This window comes from Arvicanthis niloticus, chromosome X, assembly GCF_011762505.2.
Source record: "Arvicanthis niloticus isolate mArvNil1 chromosome X, mArvNil1.pat.X, whole genome shotgun sequence".
NCBI classification, from domain to species: Eukaryota; Metazoa; Chordata; class Mammalia; order Rodentia; family Muridae; genus Arvicanthis; species Arvicanthis niloticus.
The window spans coordinates 116,418,356-116,444,844 of NC_047679.1; the positions used below are offsets into that span (position 1 = coordinate 116,418,356).

Below are 26,489 nucleotides of genomic sequence, written 5' to 3' on the forward strand. Positions count from 1 at the left end.
GAACAGTATTCTACTGTACAACATTGTGGCTATGGTAAATAATGTATTTTATATTTAAAATAACTAAGGGAATTAATTTTAAATTTTCTCATCACAAAAATAATAAGAATATGGAATCCAAGGTGCATTAATCAGCTTATTATTAATTGTTACACAATAAATACATATATCAAAACACCATCTTAGAGCACATAAATATATAATTATTGTGTCAGTAAAAGATATACCACTGATAAATATTATGGTAGGAGAATTAAATTTCAATGTCTCAGCACAGAGCAATGACTTCTAAATTATTTGTGTTTATGCTTGTACAGTATGCACCAAGTATTCTCTATTTCTTGTCTCTCTGTTAGCTAGCCTGCATATGGTGTCCAAATCCATCTTCCTAAACTACTGCTTTTACCAAATGAGTTTTCTCCTTAAACTTTAAAAGGCACCCCACTTTTTATTAAGATATATCCAAATTCTCTAGCTTCACCTTCATCAGGCTGAATTTGAACAAACCCAAAGACTTTGGAGTTAAGCAGACACATAAGTGGATTGATCTGGCTACTCCCCAGTTGCTGGAATGTAACTAGGAGGCTCAACTTTGCTAAGCCATTGTTATTCTTTAGCTGGTACTTTTACATTTTATTTAGTCTGCCTGGTGTGCCTTCCCAGATCTTCCTCTGATCACTTTCTGGATGGTGCTCCACATAGCCTTCCCTGGTAGGACACTCGTACTGCATCAGCATTTGTGGACCTCTTTACAACTCAGGTGATAATACAGTTGAGAGTGAGTGTTTACATCCATGATCCAATGTAGAGTTTCAGGAGGTTCCAGTTTGCCTCAGTTGACTAATGTATGTAGATCTCAAGGCTAAGATGGGTCCTACTCAAGTGATAAATAACTACACTGAACAACTTGAGAACAAGCCCTACAGTCACACAACATTGGGCACAGTTATTGGAAATCTACAAAGGAAAGTCACGAGTGAAACAGTAGAGCAACAGGCAGTTACAACAGATGGTATACAACTGTTACATCTTGGTCTTCTGTTTTAGCATGGTTCATAATGTTTTGAGGTTGGGAGTCTTTGGGAGGCCATTTGAGGCTGAACACATCTGTTCATTAGACAGGTTTGGGCACAAAGAGTTCTCTGTTCAGATATACCAACTACTAGTGATGAGTGTCAGTCAGCTCTCACACCATGTCATAAGATAAGCCATGGCAATTTGTCAGGAAAATAAATTTCAGCATTAGGGCACTGGTCTAAATACAGAATCATAGGGATTTTCTCTCTGTGACAAATGAACCCAAAGTCCATGTCTTTTTTTTTTTTTTCTTTAGATGAGGATTTATCCAAACTCATAACAGATCAGGGTACCCCAGTCAGGATTTCAGGGGCACTGCTGACAAATTACAGCATGTGAACAAAATTTAGATATACCACCCACTGCCTCTGAAACCAATCATCAGAATACCAGCAGGATTCTCTCAGGCAACAGGAGGCATATTTGCTCTTTTGTTTAAATATCCTCCTTCCATTAGTAATAACTTCACAAAGTGACATCTTCTTGTAGAGATGAAATAAGCAAAGGAAAGCAGGGGAGTAGCTGTGCTATGCACACGTGCTAGCTAACTACCTAAATGCTGTACATTGTTTGAGGGCAAGTTCCACCTATATGACTCACTTGTTTGTCATCAGCAACTAGCACAAGGTCAAAACTAAGAGAAGAACATCTGCTAGAGACCATCACGGGAACATTGCTCAGTACTCTGTAGGTGTAAATGATTTACTTCTCAGTCACTGAAGAACTATGGCAGGCCTGGCACCCACTTTATGTGTCAGTTATTTGCAGGAGAAACACAGGAACGATATTACCTTTACTTAATGCATCTAACTCCCTGTTGGATGGGTCTTTCTTCACTATGCTGAAGCATCCACAGCTACTCTTACTGTAGATGAATCAAAAGGTGTTCAAAGATGATTAACTACCTAAATTCCCCTGAAGAATGGGAGGTTTGTAAGAAGATAAGAATGAAAATCATTTCTCTTAACATCTTTATAAGATATAAGAGCAATTTGATAGATGGAAGGAGAGAGTCTGCATCCTGTGTTTGCTATTCCACTAGCAGTGTGAGGAAGAAAAGCTGCTGAGTGTTTATAGTCACCTCTTCTTCTCACTTATTCTCTCAGGCTTCTCACAAGGGCTCAGAGGACATAGTCACATTAAAACTGTCGTAGCCAGCCCTCTCCTTGAGGAAACATTATTTTAGCATGTATGTCTCTGCTGGAGGAGCTAGTGTCTCCTCTGCTCCAATTCCACCTGTCAGGTTGGCAGATGTGAAACATTGTTTCAGGTTCTTTAATCTTTATTTAGTTTATTCAAAACTAACTTTGTTGTTTCTCCATCCTGAGTATTAGAAGGTTTAGATGAGGTAAATAAAGACACAGGCTTATGGGTTTGAGCTGGGTATTATCAGAATTTCAAGAAACTGAGCATTTACTGACTATAGACTACAGTTGATATATTTGAGTAGGAGAAACATGAGGATGTAGAACCCTATGTTTAAATATAATTTCCAGTGTCACGATTCTTAAGCCGATTACAATGCCACTGCTCTGTATATCAGAGCATCCTCTCCAGGCTCGCCCCTACATTCACATCCCACAGAGCATCCTTCCAAGTCTGGAAAAGGTCTTATCATCTCTTTCTTTAGCAGAAAAAACAGTGACATCACTAACATTCTCTCAGTTGTTGGTAAGAACCTGTCAAGGGTGGCACATTAGAAAAACCTGGGGAGGTTTCATGAAAAACAGGCTGAATGCCCTAAGTGACTTATATTCAGGGAAAAAAAACCTTCTGATTCTCAAGCCATAAAATAACTACAGTGGAAAAGAAATTTCTACATGGCAAACAAAAGCTAAGACAAAATGATCTGGCCAACCAATACTTGGATACACCAAAGAAACGTTAAAGCAATACATTTATCCTAAAGTAACGTCTACATGCTTCTTGCAGAAAACTGTCTATAATTCGGAATTATGAACCAGGAATGTGCAAAACATCCTTAAGTGACTTTCTGACTTGATTGTACTTTGGGATGTGTTAATTCTACAAGTGGGTTAGCATAATTTATATACTTTGCATTTATGAACACAGAATTATCTACATTCTAGAGAAACAAAATGGGGAAAAAGAATAAAGAAAGCTAATTTAAATGGTAAATGACTGTATGTTCTATCAGTCCTGGAATGTCAGGAGGTTCTTTTAATTAATTGATAATACACTGTGAATTAACACCATATTCCGTATATATCTATCTAATGAGGGGTCTCCCAGTGGAAACTAAACTGCATTGTAAATTCCACCAGCAGATCACACTACTAATGTATGTAGTATGATCTCTACTAACTCAGGTTTGCATGCAGGAGTATGTCCTACATCTTTAGAAGAAGTCCTTATACAGTATTCCCAATGTGTGGCTTCTATCTGTTGGCAGGTATAGTTGTTTGAAATATAAAGTCACCTCTAGGCTCAAATGTTTAATTAAATATTTGGTCTCCAATTGGTGACATTGCTTGGGTAGATTTAGGAAGTGTAGACCTGCTAGAGGAACTACATCACTGGGGTCAAGCTTTGATGTTCTAAGGACTGGGACTGTGCCATTCTCAGCTCATTCTCTATTTACAGCTTTGGTTTAAAATGTGAGCATACAGCAGTCCTGTTACCATGTCTGCTACTTGGTCCCATGACTCCTTGTCATGATGGGCTCATCTCTTTTTGGGATTGTAAGACCAAATAAGCCTTTTTAATTCCCTATAAGTTGCCTTGTCATAGTGTTTTTTTTTTTCACATCAATAGAAAAGTAAATAATGGTTGCATGTCACAGCTACAACTCTTGATCTTTGTTCCTGCACTTGTATTCCTTATGTTTGTCTCCCCACTCCGAAGAAAAGAACACCTAGCAATGCAGCTGACTGTTTTCTTTCCTCCATATGCTGAACTTTATATACTCCGTCTGCAGCTTCTGTTTATTCTGCTTCCAATTTTGGTCCTAAATCTTACTACTCTGAACACACTCAACCACTTTTACCTGTCCAAGTTACTAAAATTCTTCTGCTAGACTCCCCCAGTATGTTTATAGCTTGACTTTCCACTTGTATTTTTCTTTCCATTCTTTTCCACTCAATACAATAATCAGAGTTTCCCTTTAAAACTGAAATCTATTGGATTACCTTTGCTCCAAATTGTGCATCTTCCGAGATCACTTAGAAAAAAACTTCAAATGTCTTACTACAGCCTCCTCCAAGATACAAGCTCATACAAAATCTATCTTGGGCATGGTGGTTTACACAGCATGCTTCCCATAAAAAGTCAATAATTATGCAAAGAGAGGTATGCTAGGCCAGCTTCTATTTTTGTTAAAGTGATGATTCCTCTTCCCTCCCCATTTTTAGTATTTAGCACTAGATGGACATGCATTGATTTAATTAAAATACAGAAAGTATTGTTGTTTGCAGGGACCTTCGAGCTATCCTGTTACCTGAAAATCTACACAGAAGAGTGTAGATCTCACTGTGCTAAAAGCACAGCCGACCTGCCTTTGGGGTGCACTAGGATGGGAAGACCAGGCTCTTGTGACTTTCGTGAGCCAATGGAATTACAGTGTTTCCCTTACATCTTCCATGTCCCAATCCCCCAAGAAACCTCCAGTGACTAATGCCCCATCAGGAAGTCACTATATTTTACATAAGTAGCATATAAACTCTGTGTTGCATACAGTCAGGGATCAGGTTTGTCACATTTCTTCACTTGACACAGGTTTATTACACAGAGGAATTAGTTCATCCATTCCTGCAATATATATGAGACACTTAATATCAGGAAAAATAGGAAAGGATGATTGAATTTCCACGTTAGCTTGAAGATGTTAAGATTCCTGGAAATTGAATTATTAAAGGTTTCTGATTTTCTGAATCCATGCAGATTTGAAGAGTCAGTAAACTAGAAGCTTTCTGAGGATAAATAAACAGCCTGCAGTCCAGACAGGTAAACATATGGGAATTATAAAAATAAGCTTCATAGACATGAAAATTTAAACTAAAGCCTAACAGGATTTATTTTTAAAAAGAGATTTTAAAAATTGAATGGGTGCATTAAACCCTTCAAAGATATAATGAGAATATTTTTCTGAGAATTAAGGAAGATCCAAATCTTGAGATCTAATAAACATACCAAGCTCTTGGAAAGATAAATCAAAGCAAATCCATGCCCAGACTCATTATAATGAAACTGTAGAAGTCTGACAAATAAAAGTATTTAAAGGAAACAAAGGAAAACAACATTGTTTATATGATACAGATTAAAAGCTCAGACTTCCTGTCTGAGATAAGTAGTTTCTTTTAAGTGATGATGCAGTTGGTAGAAACTGAGACAGGTTTGCCATGCTAACTAACATGTTCTGTAAAGAGAAGAAGGAAAATCGCAATTACTGTAGTCAAAGTAAAACTGAGAGAGGCAATGATATAGGAAATGTTAGCAACGGTATAAGCTTAGTTTGACTAGAAGATAACTAAATTCAAGGAGTAGGGTGCATGAGAGTGGCAAGTGAAGAAGGGGACAATCAATCTGGAGACAATGAAAGAAAGGACTAGTTAATGTAGATCATGTGACAATGACATAGAAGTGGACCCTGAGAGATACGGATTCTGTGAGTATTAATTGGGAAGTAAGAGTTAATATATTCATTGCTCCTCACAATTCTTAGGGAGAAACTAGAGAAATTGGGTAATTTTAGATTCACGAATCAACATTTTAAGGAAAACCAGCAAAAACACATTAAAAGAGAGTTTGTACTTGGTTGTGTGTGTTCTATGGGGAATGTTAAAATTTACTTTCTAGCTTCCCAGGGTTCTGAGTTGCAGAGTTGATGATGATGGCAAATATTTGTTGCCCTGCTCAAGGAAGACACGTGATAGAGGTGGTTATTTGAATAGTTATGCCATAACTAGCTAGGCATAGCACTCATTTTGTGTGTTAAACACAGTAATTCTGAGACAGGATTTCACACTTGCCTTAGACTCCTAAGTGCTAGGAATATAACACTAAGCCAGCATTCCTGGCTCATAAAGATTCTTTTGAAACATATTTTTTGAAATTATATTTATTAAATTTATTTGTGTGTGTGCATGTGTATGCATGCATGCATGTGTGTAAATATCTGTGTATGTATGTACATAAGTATGTAGGCACTGCATGAGAAAGAAAAGAAAAATCATATTGGTTCAAACCTTCCATAAGAAATATCTGTTTTGTATTTCAAAAGTATGCTTCATCAGTGAACTTTATAAAGGAATTTTGGACATATTTACTAATATACTCTATGTTGAAAGAAAAATATAATTACATACTACTAAATACAAAATAACACAGCTAATACAAGTAATCTAAATACCAAAATAATTTGATCAAACCACTTCTAAGGCACTGTAATTGGCCCCATTAGCTCATTCACCTAAAGACTCTTATGTTCAAAGACATACTTAATTAAATAACAAAAAATAATCAACTGACAAGAACATTATGAGTTTTGTATAAGAAAGGGCAGTACCTGATGATTAATATTGAATTCAGACTGAAGTGGGGTTAATTTTTCATTATCCTCTATATTATAAAACATTTAAAGAAAGATCATTTTCTTAGAAGCCTAGACTCACTATTATTTTTAGATATATAGAGAAAAGAGCGACAAGGTGGGAAATTTTTTTCTTGGAAAAGTATCTGCTCCCTAGCAGTTTAACATTTTAAAGCAGCCTGACAAAACAAAAACATTGATTAGCCCATACTGTCATCCATCCAGGGACAAGCTTAATGACTGTTCCTTGCATACTACTTCTTGGAGGACAATAAAAACAATTCTCCAAATTCCCACTACAGAATACACGAGCAGTCAAATTTTAAGGTTGATATACTGCTGGAAAATGTTACTGTAGAAAAGAAGACAGAAATCTGACAAGTCTATAAAAATTTAAAGCAGGAAAACAAGTGGGGATCAATAAAAATATACCCCATCAACCACAAAGCAATCAATCTGGTCCAGGGAAGTGATTTCTCCTTATGTAGTGAAGTCCACAGCTGTTTAACTGGGTGCCACTCAGTACCCTGAACTTTCCAAAATATTGGTTAGAGGCTTCTATTGTATCTCAACGTGTTTGCAGCTCAGGCTGAACATGAGACAAATTTTTTTCTTTGCATAGTTAAAATACTTTCGTTTTAGTTTGGGTTTATCTCTTTGTTTCTTAAGACAGAAGGAAGCCTGTCAAGTCAGGCCCAGGCTGCATCATGCTCATTGCTTCTTTTAGGCCAACTCCAACCTAGTAGATTAAAAGACAATGACTTGTTTGGGTATATATTAAGTATGAGTACACAGAAGAAACTCAAAGATTTCCAAAGGTTCTTCATAATTTCCAAGAAGTTGTGATTTAATATTTGGGTCTCAGGAGTTATGAGCTCTGAATGTTAGAAGTTGAAATTACACAGGTATTTCTTGCAGGGACAGAAAGTAATGAATGTAAGTGAAATTGTTTGTAACATCTCTAACTCTTTGCTTAGGACCTACAAAAATTCAGGCCCTTTACTGGGCATTTGAGAAAAAATGAAGTATTTATTTACATTTTATCTTTCTTGATCAGGAATTAGTAATCAATATTGTTCATACACTGTAATTTTGGGCATAGGGCATAGTGCAAATTTGATAATTTAGTGGTCTGCACTCTTGGTTGCACTTGGACTTTCTGTCATTCTGATTCTCAAGGCCTATAGTAGAGCCTGTGCATTGGTCATTCATCTAGCCCCTCTCAAGTGCTTGTTTTGTTTCCATGGTGCTAGCAGCTCGACCTAGTGTCTTTCACATGCTAGCATTTTACCACTGAGTAGACTGCTAGCCCCTTTCTTCAGACAGGGTCTTGCTAAGTAGCCTAAGTTTCCCCAAAACTCAAAATGTCTCTGATTCTGGCTCCAAAATGCTAAAATTAAAGTACATGCCACTAAAGCCAATTCAAGTAATTTTGATATGTAAACATTGTAAAAACACCCAAAGTGTTTTGTGAAAGAGTTATGTGAATGAATCACTTGGGCTACTTTTCTTACTTGAATTATAACAGAAACAGAGAATATATTTAGTGATAAGACTCAGAAAACTGATAGAATATATCTGGAGGTAAGATTTAGTAAATAAAAATATGTACTTTTGTCTAGAGAGAGAAACTGAAGTGATAAGATCTTAAATTCCACTGGTGATTTACTCATTAGATGTGCTTCACTGAAAATGAACTTGGAGATCTCAGTGAATTTATAAAAGAAATAAGTATATACTTGACCCATCTAAACAGAAACAGGGAATAATGGCTAAGGGATATTGGTAGGCATTTGAACACTGAGAAACAACATAGCTAACTTCACATTGGTTGTGTAGAATGGAATTGTTTTACATTCTGTGATTCTTGGGGAAATGAGACATTGAAAAGAATAGAAGGTGCTGGAGCCAGTAGGTTCTTTGAAGGAAGGCCGTGACTTTCTGAGTCTGTCATAGGTACACAGTATTTTACCCAAAGTGCCTCTGATTCTGGACTTTAAATGCTAAAATTAAAGCCCATGCCACTAAAGCCAGGTCCTTTAAAAGGAATACAACTTTTTTGATTAATTATAACATAAACAAACAATGGACATTTTGTTTTATTTATTATTTACTTACTTATTTTGAGACAAGTTTACTTTGTGTAGTAGTTCTTGCTGTCTTTGAACTCACTCTGTAGACTTGACTGTCCTTTGACTCACAGAGATCCACCTGCTTCTGCCTCCCAAGTGCTGGGCTTAATGGTGTGAGCCATCACTGCCTCTCCATAATGGCCACAATGGGCACTTTAGTTTTCATAAACATAAGACAATGATATGGTTGTCCTGACAATGAATTATACTGGGTGCTAGTATCAGGATGAAAATGAAACTCTACATTCTCCATGCTCTCCATGCTAAAAGTACCTGAGAGCTCCCAGGAGAAAATCAATGCTTAAAGGGACACTGAGGACTTTAGGCTATATATAAAATACATGAATGTGTGCTGTCTCTGAGGAATCCAGTGGACAACCTCGAGCCTGTGTGTTTTTGTGTTCTGATGTAGTTATCTATCTATCTATCTGTCTATCTATCTATCTATCTATCTATCTATCTATCTATCTATCATCTATTTATTTGTTTTGCATTTTGTTTGAGGGAGTAGAATTACACACAAACTGAATTGTCAAGAAAGAAAATAACTCAAACAGTGAGCAAAAAACTCATGTAGGTCTTACCTCAAATAAAAATAGGTCCATATTATAATTTCTCACAATGGCCTTTAATCCTCCTTCCTACACCTGGAAAGAAAGGAATAACCATTCCCATCTGATATATCCTCAACATGAACATGGAACCAAAGGAATATAGAAACCTATTTCTAGCACAGAACAATGAGGCATGTTTTGCTTTGTTATGCAGAGTTTACAGTAACAAGCACATCTATGATACAGCTTAAATGACAGTAAAAGAACATTCACCTCATGTGGTCATTGTAATGAGATAGTTTCACAGAGGTGCGTAGGAAACATGGGAGGGAATTCAAAACACAACTTAATTCAAAGCAATATCAAGTAACTCCTTTAGGCTGGTATATCTAGAATCATTGCTTTACTGGATCTTAATCCAATACTGGCTCTGCCATCACTTCTAAACTGTGACCCCACAACAACAGAATCAAGTCACTGAGCCACCAAGTCCAATTTCACTTAATTACAAAATAAAGGAGATAAAAGACAGCATATGGCATACAGACTTGCTGTGAAAATTAAAGAGTGAATTACAACAATCAACAAATGTTAACTATTGATATTATTCCTATTTTAAGGGTATTCTCATTGCCTTCGTTACATTAGATATTTTTATTCACACATTCATTCATCAATTTGAACCATACATATTTCCTGAGCACATGACATGTAATGGGCACCACTCTAGGACCTGGCAACAGAACAGTGAATGCAAACAGCGATCTATATTCTTGACCTTCACATTCTAATAAGAATGGCAATAGAAAGAATTAGTAAACAGATTTTTTTAAACCAGATTATCACATGTTCATGGAAGAACAGTAATGGCATGTAAAGGGTGAGGGTGTAATAAAAGCTTGTTTGTTTGTTTGTTTATAAAACACAATACCACATGCACTACAAGTGCACAAGCATGTGTTTGGATGAATCAGACAATTATAAAGCCTGAAGATAGCCTAAGTGTCTGGGAATGAATATTATCAGTAGTTATTCAACACACACACAAGAAATAAAAATTAAAAAATAAAAATAAACTTGAAACTACTACTTGAGAGGCTCATGCAGGAAAGGAGGGGCCCAGAAGATTCACAACTCAAAAAAAATTTTTCAGGAAAAAACAAGTACCAAGGAGCAACAGTGTTCACAGCCACCAAAAGAGCCTCACTAGCCCCAGTAAGTATCAACCGAGGGTGACAGATGACCCAGGAATGGTAAAGCCAGAAGTGCAATGGAATAAAGCCAGACAGGTGGCCATCAACAACACCATCAAACATCAGAGTCTGTGAAAAGGAGACAACCTCTTTGCATAGGTTAAGCCTTATATCATTCTATCAGGGGCAGGGAGAGAGAACCCCCAAAAGGCAAATAACCTTGGCATATAGGAGAGGCACAAGCCCTTTCAGCATCACCAATGCAAGGACCCTGTGTCAGTAAATAGCTATGTTGAAAGACATGATAAAGCAGAGCTCACTAAAGATGAGTTTTGAGCTGAGACCTGAGGTTTCAATATTTCTGGCTATCAAGCTACCTATTTTCCCCCTAATTCAATCTCCTAGGCAATTGTTATACCATGATCCCATAACTCTCAATTCTAAGGCACAGGTTGCATGTCTCCTTTTCCTGGTGTTCATGTGCTGGTTGCCCAGGGATGTGCAATTACGCTGACAGCATTGCACCAAGGCAGGCAAAAAAGTCTCATTTTGGAGCCTAGCTAAAAATTCTTGAATGTTAAACTTTAGCAAATTGTTATTCTACCTGCCCATCCCCGAAGAATAAACCTTACCTTTCCCCACTCCTTCTCTTCTAAAAATAGACACCTGCCTCACTGAGGTGCTTTGTAACAAAGGGGCTGCTTAGCTCTCCGTTTCATTTACTTATCATTCAAGTTGGATAGGACAGTAGTTAGTTTCTGCTTCCCCGAGGAATACTGGCCAGTCAGTGAAGTACAGGATAAGCCTTGGGAAACAACTTAGCCTATTTTAGCTAAGAGAATGGGGGAGAACAGGAAGATTTCTGAACTCTCCCCACTTCCCAGCACAGCCCCATTAAGATAGGCTCTGATAGAAAGACATTTTGACCTACCTCAGGCTCTGATCTGCAAGCATCCCCTCCTTCCTTACTAATAAACAAAGCAGACACAAACTGTTAACAAGTTTGTGGGCTGGAAAGGGAAACGCAGGCTGCAGCTGGAGTTGAAGCAATTCAGCCTTGGTAGAGAAAACAGAAGCTGATTCAAAATACCCAGTGTCTAGGCTCTGCACTTCTGACATCAACAGAGCTGAGTGTAGGAAGCAGCTTGTATGGCCTTTGCATTTGCAGCCCTATTCCTGTGCTTCGATGAGCATGAACCTAGAGGCTATATTTAGATAGAGGGCATATCACTGAGCCTGTTTCTAGAGGGTAAGGATGGGGTTGTATTTGGTTCTCTGATTTAGGTCATCCCTGTAAACTGTTTCGTGTGTGTGTGTGTGTGTGTGTGTGTGTGTGTGTGTGTGTGTGTGTTCATTATTAAACAATTCTTATTAGTGAGTTGTGTATCTTTTGAGCCCATTGGGATCTTTCCTTTGTAAAATTTAAAACCTAAACATTTATCAAATGTCAAAACCTGATGAGAAATTCATCCTGGTATATTGTGAAAATACTGTAAAGTTTCATCAGAGACTTGGGTTTAATATGCTTGCTCTGGTAGGCAAAATAAAATGCACATAGAGGACACAGAAATAATTCCTTTTGCCAAAATGACAATAGTGGTATGTCTGTGGAATGGAATTATGTATGTTCTTAGTCTTCATATTCAGAGACAGACAGACAGACAAAGATGCCATCCAGTAAGTATCTCAAATGAAAATATTGTTTTTACATAAGAGATCTTATTTGTAATCTCATTTTTTATTATTCACTGTTTATAGCATTTGGAAGACAGGAAAAGTCCCTTCCATGGATACTTAAGCTTTACTTTCTATAAAAGAAGAAGCAAGGCCTAGATAATACACCTTCAGTTCTACAGCTCTATGATGTGAAATACCTATTCACACCTGGCAATTTAAAAAACTGGGCATTATTACTCCTTCAAGTCACCATGACCAGAGTCACTGTGTGCTGCAGAGTTCTGACTTCTCTAACTAAAATCACATAGGTATTATTCTACTTTGCTGGTGAGTCACATTTGGCCTGATGCTGGATTTTGAAGTGCTATTGCTCCTGAAGTGTAGGATTAGTAACAAACTATTCAGAATATCTGCCTTTGGTGGAAGCAATTGCTTTATTTCAAATTCTGCAATAAAGTGTTCATTGGAAAAATGTGTAACATGGTACATCAGTTATCTCATTTAATCTTTGCAATTACACTATAAACCGGGACTGAGTATTATTTTCCATTATCATCTCCATTTTACACAGGATGAAACTTAGCCTTGGAGAAATGCATAGCAGGTACTGGAATTTGAACCTGTATCTTCTAAGCCATGCTAAATGCTATTCCAGAAATCTCAGTGCAGAAAAAAAAATGAATAGCTAGGTTTGCTTGAGTTTCTGATTTTCTAATTGTCTTAAAATGGCTTTTCTGCAAGTTAAAGATGCAATATTCTTGAATAAGAAGGATTTTGTTGTCCTGTTTCCCTGGTCCCTGGAGCCTAGAGATAACAATTAGTACTGCCAAAGCTCCTACTGCAGCCCTCACACAGAGCAAGAGGTTTGTGAGTAGGTGTAGAAGAGGAGGAAACAGATCCAGAATGAAGCAAGTGGTAATTATGTTAGGGTCTGTGCTCCTCCTATTTGAGAACTGTTTTAAATCCAGAGACGGGGATATGACTGCTGAAGCACAGCGATCCCCTGGCCTTGACACTGAGTGACGTCCCAATGGAGCCTCTCACTTCACTCTATTGACGCAGTACCAGCCCATCCAAAAGTCAAAGAATTAAACACAGGTTCTGATTATCACAGACACATAATAGAAAAACAATGCTTCAGAACATTGTACCTATACAGCAGGCCAATGAATGGTAGGGCTTGTGCCTATCAGGGTAGCAAGGTAGAAGAACAACAAGTTATTCCTGTAATGGTATAACTTGCTAGCAAGGAGGTGTTAGATAGGTCCTATATATAACCTGAATCCCATGTTCTTCCTCAATAAAATGGATAAAATATAGCTCTCACATCATGTTCCAGAAGATTATGTTAGGATATTTCATTTAAGTGAAATAAAATATTATGAACATACTATTGGGTACTTGGTATCCATGTATGTGAATTAGCATCCACATAGACAACTAATGTGATCCAGGAAGACTGGGTTTTAAAAATTGGGTTAACACATACAAAGTTCTTACACTATTAACTTCTTGGCTTATCATGGAATCTAGAAGATGTTTAAGATGCCCTATAGACAGCTCAGGGCAGACTAAGGTTGCCAAGTTTCCCAAAGGAGTTATTTGAGACTAGCAGCTCATTCATTCAGAGTGTATAAAGACAAGATCAAGCTACAAACTACATATCTTCCTGTATTTGCCTAAGGATATTATCTGTTCTTTGGGGTTTAGGAATGTTCTTTGGGGTTTAAGAGTCAAAGTCAAGGTCAGAATGGCCCTAAGCAAGCTACTGCCCAAGGCTCTCATTCATGACAAGATAGTTTCTTTTTAAATACCAGCAGCACCCTGAACAACTGGCAAGATTTGTCACATAAAAATAAAAGAGTATATTTAAGAAGATAAGAAGAAAATCAAACTCAGAATATATAATAAGACCTCTACTACAAAAATAAAATGAAAAAAATCAGGGGTTGTGAGATGACTCTGTGAGACGAACACCTGCTAAAAAGTGCAAGGACCTGGGCTTTATGTCCTCAGCACCCATAGACAGAGTCAAGCACTACTGTACATTCCTGTAGCTACAACACTGGAGATAGAGGCACCGGATTTCAGGAGCTTGCTGGAAGACCAGACTAGCCTAAACAGATTCCAGTTCAATAAGTTTCTCTGGGGACAATAAAGTGTCCCCAGATATAAGACAATAAAGACAATCAATGAAGACACCTGTTGTCCTGTCTGCTCCCCACATGCATGTGCACAGAAATGTGTACCCATACACTCTTGTGCATGTACTACACAAATAACATATATCACACAGAACGAATAAATGAAACACATATGCATTAGTGCCTATGTGCATACACAGTGGCCATCTAGGGGCTGATTAAGAAAGGTTGCGGTTTCTCGGCAATCCTGAATTTAGGCTACATTTTAAGTTCCTAGCAAAAAAAAAAAAAAAAAAAAAAAAAAAAAAAAAAAAAAAAAAAAAAAAAAAAAAAAAAAAAAAAACCCAAGCAAACAACAGCAACAAAACCTCTAAAAGAAATGGAAGCATCAGCTTAAAAAAAGAACCCCTAAACAACTGTCCCCTCTACAAAAGAAGAAGCCACTGTAAGTCCTGAATTCATCTTTTCTTTATTCTAGAAAGAAATGAGATTTCTTAATCTCAGCTAAAGTCATGCAAAGAGAAGGGACTGAAGGCAACCCAGTATGTTGTAACATAGTTAGAAAAATATACTGTAGTTTATGAACATTGAAATGAATGGCTACAGTAATTTCAAATATCACTGCAGTGTTAGACCTTCTGCTATGTATATTGTATAGCATGTATGCCTTGTGTTTCTCAATCTCATTACTTATCCTGAGTTTTTTGTTTTTGGTATTCTTCCAACACGTGGGGACATCTTATATTCAGGGTCTCCAGAGCATATATTTTATGTTTCAGTGCAAGAACCTATCTATTGACCTATATGCCTACTTCTGTAACCATTACTATAAAAATATAAATCCAAGAACTGCATTTTCCTAATATATATTTTCTCTGAGACATTCAAGAAAGATGCCTTGTTCTAGGAATTACTTGGGAATGATTGGTATGTTTTAATGGATATATAAATGTCCAACTCACAGCCAGACATAACATATGCCTCCAACTTCCAATAGGATAGGTGGAAGAAAGACTGATGATATCCTAGATTCTTGAGCAAACAGCTTCTGACTCTTGGAGACTAGTATTCTCATATATTTCAGGAGAAGAAGCATTTTGTAAAACTGTTCATGGCTGACATAAAAATATACTAGACCAGACAAATTATGACCACAGACCTATAATTCTTTTTAAGCCGTTCTATTTATGATGACAGAGATTGATTAATTCAAGGTTGATGAATGGAGTGTTTTATCTTGTTAATCTGTCTTCTTCATCATCTGCTGGGGATACATAATTTATCGATGTCATAACGTTTCCATGGCAATTTACATTTTGAACTTTTCACAATCATTTTCCTTTTGCATTCACCATGCTAAACAAGAGTGGTTGGATCCACATGGGAGACAGAAAAGGAATGAACCATGGAGATGTTAAAGGTCACTATTCAAATGAGAGGCCAATCTGAGAACAGAACACTGACTTTACAGAGTTGGGCTCTGAAGACGTATTAATCATGAAGCCAGCTAACCATACCAAAGAAAGAAAATTGTATGTGAATTAAAGTATGAAGCCTCTAGAAACATGCAACCATTTAATCTACTTTAAGGTAGTCAGTTGGGCAAGCATGTTTAATGTTATAGGTCCGTGTAACAACAGAGATGTCAGAGTTAATGTCTCCCATCTAGGTACTGTTGAGCTTTCCACTAATGTCCTGTGGAGTGTGTGTATATTGTTCTTCAAATTTGTCCAGAACAACCAAACACAGAAACAAAAAGAGCTCTGGAAGAGGACAGCCTGATTCTCACTCTGGCTGCACCCAGTGCTTGTCCTTGACATTTCCTCAAAGCCAGCTTTTTGTTCTTGTGTTGTTCTTGTACAAGGAGAAAACAAGTCTCTAACAAAACCAGCTCATTCAAAACCACAGCAATAAACAGAAACTACCTTTTTCATTACATCTCAGAAACATTTGCAACCAGACAGCATCATTCCCCTTTTAGGAACAGGACCTTTTTATGATTTTGTTCTCTTGCACCTGGGCAGAAAAAGGCTTCTACTATTTAGACACCCCAATTATAGTCGGGATACTGTTAGACCTGTGAAAATCTGAAGAATTAAATTGCCTAGAATTACAATAAACAAGGTGAAAGAGGGAAAAAAATTACACATTGAAAAGGGAATATTTACAAATCACCACTAATAAGGATATTATTTGAGCAGTTTTGCTATCCTTTAATGGTTGAAAGAAGTCAGCAGCCTGTTCTTGGTCTAGTGCAAAGATAAGATAACACTGACTTTACAGAGTTGGGCTTTGAAGATGTATTAAACATGAAGAAATAATTTAATGGAAACAACACATCTTCCCCACAGGATTACATCCAGACCAACCCTGAGTGAGGGTCCTTACTGCTATCTGATTAGTTTTATTTGTACAGTGCTTCAGCCAGGTGAGCAAATGCCTCATTAATGAAAGCAGGGCCACCACTGAGATAATTTCTCTTCTTCCAAGTCTTAAAAATAAAGAAATTACAAAGAGCCACAGAAATGTTCTCTATGTCTTTGACAAATTCTAGTCACTAATTAGAAATCAATCAGTTCTCTTAGAGAATCTACCTCCAGCAGGCCTGCTGAGAGAGCTCTCCACCCCCACCTCCTACTGAGCCCTTGAACACCAATCAGCCAAGGGCTAAAACCTAGCAAAAATGGACACCAGACCAGATGGCTCTTACCACTCTGCCTCAGAGCTGCCATTGTTTTTCACACAGATATCTATTTTATGAATTTTCTAATCACCTGCCTCAGCTACCTGCCATGCAATACTAAGCCAAGTTCCTGGGTCTGTTCTACCTTCTTCATATCTTAAAAATGGACACCTCTCTTTTCTGAATGACTCTGTCTCTCTTTCTTGAGACAGCAATACTGGGGCTTCCAGTGTGAAAGATACTCTAATGTCTATGAGTTTCTTTAACATCAAGGTCCAGGAGAACACAATGGTATCACTCAAAGCCACAGATGATTTCTTAAGGTTTGTAAAAGCCAAGACCTTTTGGTCTAACCTCATCTCGGACCCTCACTTTCCACTTATAAATAGAAAAATAAGAAAACATTATATTTGTATTTCCTTTATTTAACAAAAGAAATAAATTGTTCACTGAGTCCTGTTGGATTCCTTGTGGAAAAAATATAGAAGGCTTCTACCAGGAAAGTCTTAGTTAATCTCAAAAAATGTGATGAGTGATTTCTGGTTTTATTTTGGGTCTAAGATTAAATGTTTTACAGTTTGCATCCCTCAGTACTCACTATTACTTCTGGGACAAAGGGCATATCTTTACTGCAAACACTTACAATTTCTTCCTGCAGAACTAAATCTATCACCTAGGATCCTGTGTAGCCTAGGCAGAAGGCTAGACTCACTCATTGCCAAGGAGTTGGCTTTCCTAGATGAGGACCTTAACTAAGAACTGGTAGGAATTAATGAAGAACCAACAGCTCCAGTTTTCCACATCTAAGGTCTACTCATCACTAGAGTCCCCATAATGATTTAGTCCTAGTTATCTATAGCTGAAACCTGTTCATTATTGTACTGTGCATTGAGTGACATTCCATTCTTTCCTGTATCATTTCCCTACCCCATTAATGTCTGTCTTAGTTACTTTTCTATCTATGAAGAAACACCATGACCAGGAAAATTTAGAAAAGAATGCATTTATTTGGGGGTTGCTGACAATTTCAAAGGGTAACTCCACAGCCATCATGGTGAGGAGAATGGCAGCAGGCAGGAAGGCATGGGGTTACGGCAGTAACTGAGAGCTTATATCTTATCAATAAGTTGGAGAAGAGAATGCTCTTGCTGAAATTGAATCCCAAATTACCAGACTACCAAAACTCCCAAATTAGCTGAAATAATTTCCAAAATTACCAGAATCTTTTAAACTACCAGAGTGATCCAACTGAAATAATCACCTAAGTAAATCATTTGCACTCAAATCTTTATTCAAAGTCTACTTCAAGAAGAAGCCAAATCCATTGATCCTCATCATCATCATTACCAGACACACTATATATAGAACAAACTGGTTATGTACAGATCAGTTGTTTACCATGCTTGAAATGTTTCCTTGAAAAATTCATATATTCCTTTCTTAGGCACAGACCTCAGCCATAATTTCCACATCATATTGCCAGAAATATGAAACTAAAATGATACTTTCATTTCCATGTACCTTAATATTGTTTTTCATTTTGTTTAGTACTAAAAGGAGGAATAAGGGGTGCTATTTATTCATGAATTAAAGTCTCATTAATACTTTCTGCATATTTTCATCTATTGTTAGAGGTAATCATGAGTGAGAAATTCCAAATATTCACAACTTTAAGCTGATTATATACTTCGCTCTATCATGTTTATCAATTTCCATACATACATTTTTAAAAGTGTACTTCTTGCCATATGAGCATTAGAAAAATAGCTAAACTCTTAAGCACTTCCATTATAGGATTTTTCAGAGCAACTAGATATGACATAGAGTTCTTATAAAAAAAATATCTGCTATGCAGGATGCCCAAAAATAATGGTAGATAATTTAATTGTCCTGTGGTCTCCAAGTTCTTCTTGACCCAAATACCTCCAGTGACCATATCACATCTACACTGTGCCATTTCAGAGGAATACATATATAACTACATTCTTGTCCTAGATCATAACAAGCAGCTCTGTAGTATTTGTGTACTTTCTCTCAGCTTGTCTTGCTAGTTATGGACAAAGATGCACAAGTAGTTTTAGAAGGCATGGTGATTGTAGGGCAACATCTGTTCCACAATCCCCAGTGAATCAATCATAAGGGTAGCAGGAGATGACTGGACAATCTCACTACCCAGACCTGGAAGCACAAATTTGTAACATATCGGCCACTCTGAGATTTTAAAGTACATATTAGAAAAATAAACACTTCCTCCCAATGGTTCAGAACACAGACTACTGTTGTGTAGAAACTAATTGAAGCTGGCAAGTGAAATGAACCCATTTGCAAGAACTGATCTGTTGAATTTAGATCACAGAAGAAAAAGTAGAGAAAATTTCATACATGTCTGGATGATGATGTAAAGGAAGGGACTATATTCTAATTGACTACCATCAGAAGTGCATAGCAACAAGTTGGGGAACACCTACCACTTAGTGAATCATACTGATAAATTTCTTTTTCTGATACTGACAAACATATCATTAAGAGAAACATAAAGATGCAAAAGGCATAAAAATTTCATTATTCCAATAAATTGAATGCTTTCATAAAGCTGCATCAATTTCTTTTAAAGACAGGAACATTAATTTATACAAAGTCAAAAGAATATGCCCAAGTTCACATAGGAGCTAAGAATTGAGCACAGGTAAGATGCCCTAACTCCTACACCAAAATTCCTTTACAATAATATATGAAAATATTTTTAAATTACCAAAACAAAACAAGACATAAACCCAGGGAGGATGCTATATAAAAAGAAGAAGGTAAAAAGCAAGAAAGAATATGTGATGACACTGATTTATTAAAAAGTTAATAGTATATAATGACTTTGCAAAAATTCTGTTAATTGTACAAAAGCAACAGGAAAAAGGGAGCAATATCATCTTGAAAATTAAATAGACTGAGATATATGTGAACAGAGGTTTTCAGTTTCCTTCCCAAGTTGCTTTGATATGAATGTATTTTAGTACAGGAAGTATGAGAGTATGTGTTTCATATCCCATGGGTCACTATGACATAAGATTCAGCTTTCAGTTCTCTAATTAAAAATATCCTTCTCACTTCGTGATGGCAATCAAAGTCTTGGAGCAGCAGGAACTGACTGAGAAAAGGAGCTCTTCTGTCTCCCTCATTCAGCATGTGAACAATTTTTCTGAGCTATGATGAGAGTATAAGTAATAAGGGTGATTGCCTCATCTTGAATTAAATGTTGTAAGAAATTTTATATAGCCTCATTCTGGATTGAACCCATATCTCTCTCTGTGTGTGTGTGTGTGTGTGTGTGTGTGTGTGTGATGGGAGAGAGGAATCATAAGAACAACACATTTGACATCAAAAGTCCAAAGAATATTGATACATTTTCACTTCTTTCCTCTCAATATGTGCAAATTCTTTATATTATTTTCATGTGTCTATTAGATTTTGACACTCTATGAAGAAAAGTATGGCCCTATTAAATTTAAAATACACAAAAATTAAAAACATACATAAAAATGCACTATGAACAGATAACTTTCCTATGCACAGATTAGCTTAACAAAAAGAATTAGCATTAAATATGAATCAATAACTCTAACAAATCTGTTTTAATAATAGGTCACAAAGTTCAGCATTTTAAAAATTGATCAAACTACATGTAAGGTTTTTCAGGATATTTTGTCTTTCTCATGCACAATCTTAAAAATAAAAATTATCAAGCTAAAATAAGAAGATAGTTTTAGTGGTATCTTCTCACACTAAAAGTACACTTGTGTTGCTTCCATGAAGACACCATATCCTGACCCATCCTAGAGGAACCACTGTACTCAGAGCAGCAGAAGATCCTCTGCACTCAGAGCAGTTGAGGAAGCTGGACTCCCAGGAGCTCTAACACGCCCAGGATCATAGAACTGCACCAGATCCCACAACACCCAGAGGAAGCTGGGCTCTCAGGAGCTCTAACACGCCCATGATCACAGGATATCAGGATCTCAGAGGCAGCCTGAGTCCCAGGAGCTCTTTCACTGAGGATCTCAGGATCACAGGATCACAGAAACAGCTGGACTCTGAGGAGTTCTGACACAAGCAAGATAACAGGACAGACAGTCTCTAGTCAGACAGTGAGTGCAGGTAGCACTAGAGTTAACCAGATGGTGAAAGGCAAGCGCAAGAATATAAGCATCAGAAACCAAGTTACCTGGCATCATCAGAACCCAGTTCTTCCACCATAGCAAGTCCTTGATACCCTATCACACTAGAAAAGCAGGATTCAGATTTAAAATTACTTCCCATGATGATGATTGAGGAATTTAAGAAGGATCTAAATAACTCCCTTAAAGAAATAAAGGAGAACACAGGTAAAACAGGTAAAAGCCCTGAAAGAAGAAACACAAAAATCCCTTAAAATATTACAAGAAAACACAATCAAACTGGTAAAGAAGTATACAAAACCATCTAAAAATGGAAGTAGAAACAATAAAGAAATCACAAAGTGAGACTACCCTGGAGATAGAAAACCTAGGAAAGAAATCAGAAGTCATAGATGCAAGCATCACCAACAGAAATACAAGAGGTAGAAGAGAGAATCTCATGTGCAGAAGACACCATGGAAAACATTGACACAACTGTCAAAGAAAATGCAAAATGCAAAAAGTTCCTAACCCAAAACATCCAGGAAATTCAGGACACAATGAGAAGACCAAACCTAAGGATAATAGGTATAGATGAGAGTGAAGATTCCCAACTTAAAGGCCAATAAATATCTTCAACAAAATTATAGAAGAAAACTTCCCTAACCTAAAGAAAGAGACGCCCATGAATATACAAGAAGACTACAGAACTCCAAATAGACTAAACCAGAAAATTCCTCCTGTCACATAATACTCAAAACATTAAATTAATAAAACAAAGAAAAAATAGTAAAAAAAAAAAAACAGTAAAGGAAAAAGGTCAAGTAACATATAAAGGCAGACCTATAAGAATTATACCAGAATTCTCACTAGAGACTATAAAAGCCAGAAGATCCTGGATATCATATAGACCCTAAGAGAACACAAATGCCAGCCCAGGCTACTATACCCAGGAAAACCCTCAATCACTGTAGATGGAGAAACCAAAATATTCCATGACAAGACTAAATTTACACAATATCTTTCCAAAAATCCAGCACTACAAAGGATAGTAGATGGAAAACTCCAACACAAGGAAGGAAACTACAACCCAGAAAAGGCAAGAAAATAATCTTCTGACAAACCCAAAAGAAGATAGCTACACAAATATAACTCCAACTCTAATAATAAAAATAACAGGAAGCAACAATAATTTTTCCTTAATATCTCTTAATATCAATGGACTCAATTCCCAATAAAAAGATTAGACTAATAGACCTAGATACATAAACAGGACCCAGAATTTTGCTGCATAGAGGAAACGCACCTCAGTAACAAATACAGTCACTACCTAAGAGTAAAGGGCTGGAAAACAATTTTCCAAGAAAATAGTCCCAAGAAACAAACTGGAGTAGCAATTCTAATATCAAATAAAATCAACTTTCAACCAAAAGTTATCAAAAAAGATAAGGAAAGACACTTCATACTCCTCAAAGAAAAAAATCTACCAAGATGAACTCTCAATTCTGAATATCTATGCTCCAAATGCAAGGGCACCCACACTCATGAAAGAAACCTTACTAAAGCTCAAAGCAAAAATTGCACATCACATAATAATAGTGGGTGATTTCAACACCCCATTCTCAGCAATGAACAGATCATGGAAACAGAAACTAAACAGAGACAAAGCAAAACTAACTGAAGTTATGAAGCAAATTGTTTTAACAGATATCTATAGAACATTTTATCCTAAAACTAAAGAATATACCTTTTTTTCAGCACCTCATGGTACCTTCTCCAAAAACAGACCATATATTTGGTCACAAAACAGACCTCAACAGATAAAAGAAGATTTAAATAATCCCTTGTAATTGATCAGATAACCACAGACTAAGGCCAGTGGTCAATAATAACAAAAACAATGGAAATCCCACATACGCATGGAAACTGAACAACTTTCTACACAATGATAACTTGGTCAAGGAAGAAATAAAGAAAGAAATTAAAGACTTTTTAGAATTTAATGAAAATGAGGACACATCATACCAAACTTGTGGGACTCCATGAAAGCAGTACTAAGAGGAAAACTCATAGCTCTAAGTGTCTACAAAACGAAACTGGAGATAACATACACTAGCAACTTGACTGAGCACCTGAAAGCATTAGAACAAAAAGAAGCAAATACACCCAAGAGGAGAAGATGGCAAGAAATAATCAACTCAGGGCTGAAATCAACCAAGTAGAAACAAAAAGAACTACACAAAGTATCAAGAAAACCAGGAGCTGGTTCTTTGAGAAAATCAACAAGATGGATAAACCTTTAGCCAGACTAACCAGAGGGCACAGAGACAGTATCCAAATTAATAAAATCAGAACAGAAAAGGAAGAAATAACAACAGAAACTGAGGAAATTAAAAAATTACCAGATCCCACTACAAAAGCCTATATGCAACCAAACTGGAAAATCTGGATGAAATAGACAATTTTCTAGACAGATACCAGGTACCAAAGTTAATCAGGAGCAGATAAACCATCTAAACAGTCCCATAACCCCTGAAGAAATAGCAGCAGTCATTAAAAGTGTCATCACCAACAAAAGCCTATAACCAGATAGTTTTAGAGCAGAATTCTATCAGACCTTCAAGGAAGACCTAATAACTATTCTCTTCAAATTATTCCACAAAATAGAAACAGAAGGAACAATAACCAATTAGTTCTATGAAGCCACAATTACATTCATAGCTAAACCACAAAAAGACACAACAAAGAGAACTTCAGACCAATCTCCTTTATAAATAGCAATGCAAAAACACTCAATAAAATTCTTGCAAACTGAATCCAAGAACACATCAAAACAATCATCCATCATGATCAAGTAAGTATGCTTTATCCCAGGAATGCAGAGATGATTCAGTATATGGAAACCCATCAACATAATCCACTATATAAACAAACTCAAAGGAAAAAAATATCACCTCACTAGATGCTAAGAAAGCATTTGACAAAATTCAATATTCCTTCATGGTAAAAGTCCTGGAAAGATTAGGAATTCAAGGACCATACCTAAACATAGTAAAAGCAATATACAACAAGCCAGTAGCCAACATCAAACTAAATGGAGAGAAACTTGAAGCAATCTCACTAAGATCAGGGACTAGACAAAGTTGCCCACTCTCTCCCTACCTATTCAATATAGTACTGGAAGTCTTAGCCAGAGCAATTAGACAACAAAAGGAATACAAATTGGAAAGGCAGAAGTCAAAATATCACTATTTGCAGGTGATATGATAGTATACATAAGTGATCCCCAAACTTCCACCAGATAAGTCCTAAACCTGATAAATAACTTTAGCAAAGTGGCTGGATATAAAATCAACTCAACAAATCAGTAGCCTTCCTCTACTCAAAGGATAAACAGGCTGAGAAAGCAATTAGGGAAATGACACCCTTCACAATAGCCACAAATAATATAAAATATCTTGGAGTAAATCTAACCAAGCAAGTGAAAGATCTGTATGACAAGAACTTCAAGTCTCTGAAGAAAGAAATTGAAGATCTCAGAAGATGGAAAGATCTCCCATGCTCATGGATTGGCAGGATTAATATAGTAAAAATAGCCATCTTGCAGAGAGCAATCTACAGATTCAATGCAATTCCCATCAAAATTCCACACCAGTTTTTCATAGAGATAGAAAGAAAAATTTGGAAATTCATTTGGAATAACAACAAACCCAGGATAGTAAAAAATATTCTCCACAATAAAAGAACTTCTGTGTAAATCACCATCCCTGACCTCAAACTGTACTACAGAGCAGTAATGATAAAAACTGCATGGTATTGGTACAGAGACAGGCAGGAAGATCAATTAAATATAATTGAAGATACAGAAATGAACCCACACATCTATGGCCACTTGATCTTTGACAAAGGTGCTAAAACTGCCTAGTGGAAAAAGGACAGCCTATTCAATAAATGGTGCTGGTTCAACTGGAGGTCAGCATGTAGAAGAATGCAAATTGATCCATTCTTATCTCCTTGTACAAAGCTCAAGTCCAAGTGGATAAAGGACCTTCACATAAAACCAGATACACTGAAACTAAGAGATGTGAGGAAGAACCTTGAATACTTGGGCACAGGGAAAAATTCCTGAGCAGAACACCAATGGCTTATGCTCTAAGATCAAGAATTGACAAATGGGACTCATAAAATTGCAAAGATTCTGTAAAGCAAAGGACACTGTCAATAGGACAGAATTGCAACCAACAAATTTGGAAAAAAATCTTTACCAATCCTACACCCAATAGAGGGCTAATATACAATATATACAAAGAACTCAAGAAATTAGACTCCAGACAACCAAGTAATCCTATTAAAACTGGGGTACAGAGCTAAACAAAGAATTCTTTGAATTCTAAGGAAACTTGAATGGTCAAAAAGCATAGAAATGTTCAACTATAGAAATGTTCAACTTCCTTAGTCATCAGGGAAATGCAAATCAAAACAACTCTGAGATTCCACCTCACACCAATCAGAATGGCTAAGATCAAAAACTCAGGTGACAGTAGATGCTGGTGAGATGAATAGAAAGAGGTACACTCCTCCATTGTTGGTGGGATTGCAAGCTGGTACAACCACTCTGGAAATCAGTCTGGCAGTTCCTCAGAAAATTGGACATAGCATTACCTGAGGATCCACCTATACCACTACTGGGCATATACCCAGAAGACGCTCCACCATATAACAAGGACACATGCTCCATTATGTTCACAGCAGCCTTATTTATAATAGCCAGAAGCTGGAAAGAACCCAGATGTCCTTCAACAGAGGAATGGATACAGAAAATGTGGCACATTTACACAATGGAGTATTACTCAGCTATTAAAACAATGACTTCATGAAATTCTTAGACAAATGGATGGAACTTGAAAATATCATCCTGAGCAAAGTAACCCAATCACAAAAGAACACACATGGTATGCACTCACTGATAAGTGGATATTATCCCAGAAGTTTGAAATAGCCAAGATTCAACTTACAGACCATATGAAACTCATGTAGAAGGAAGACCAAGTGTGGGTGCCTCGGTCCTACTTAGAAGGAATAACAAAATACTCATGGAACCAAATATGGAGACAAAATGTGGGACAGAAACTGAAGGAGGGGCCATCTGACTGGGTATCCATCCCATTTGCACCCACCAAAGGTAGACACTGATGTGGATGTCAGGAAGTGCATGCTGTCAGGAGCCTGATATAGCTGTCTCCTTAGAGGCTCTTCCAGAGCCTGACATATACAGAGGCGGATGCTTGCAGCTGACCATTGAACTGATCAGGCTTCCAATGGAGGAGTGACAG

The 26,489-nt window shown here is 36.9% G+C and overlaps 1 protein-coding gene across 4 annotated transcripts in view; it reads right to left on the bottom strand.

Moving 5' to 3' along the window:
- The window catches only part of Fgf13 (fibroblast growth factor 13), a 493,390-nt gene that overhangs the window by 220,638 nt on the left and 246,263 nt on the right, over nt 1-26,489 (bottom strand). The window contains exon 1 of one of the 4 annotated variants that reach the window (XM_034486123.2): nt 11,436-11,452. The exons of the other annotated variants lie outside the window; for them this stretch is intronic. The gene's annotated coding sequence lies outside the window, so the exon portion shown is untranslated. Of the gene's footprint in view, nt 1-11,435; nt 11,453-26,489 lie in introns of those variants that run through there. 4 annotated transcript variants of the gene reach the window in all.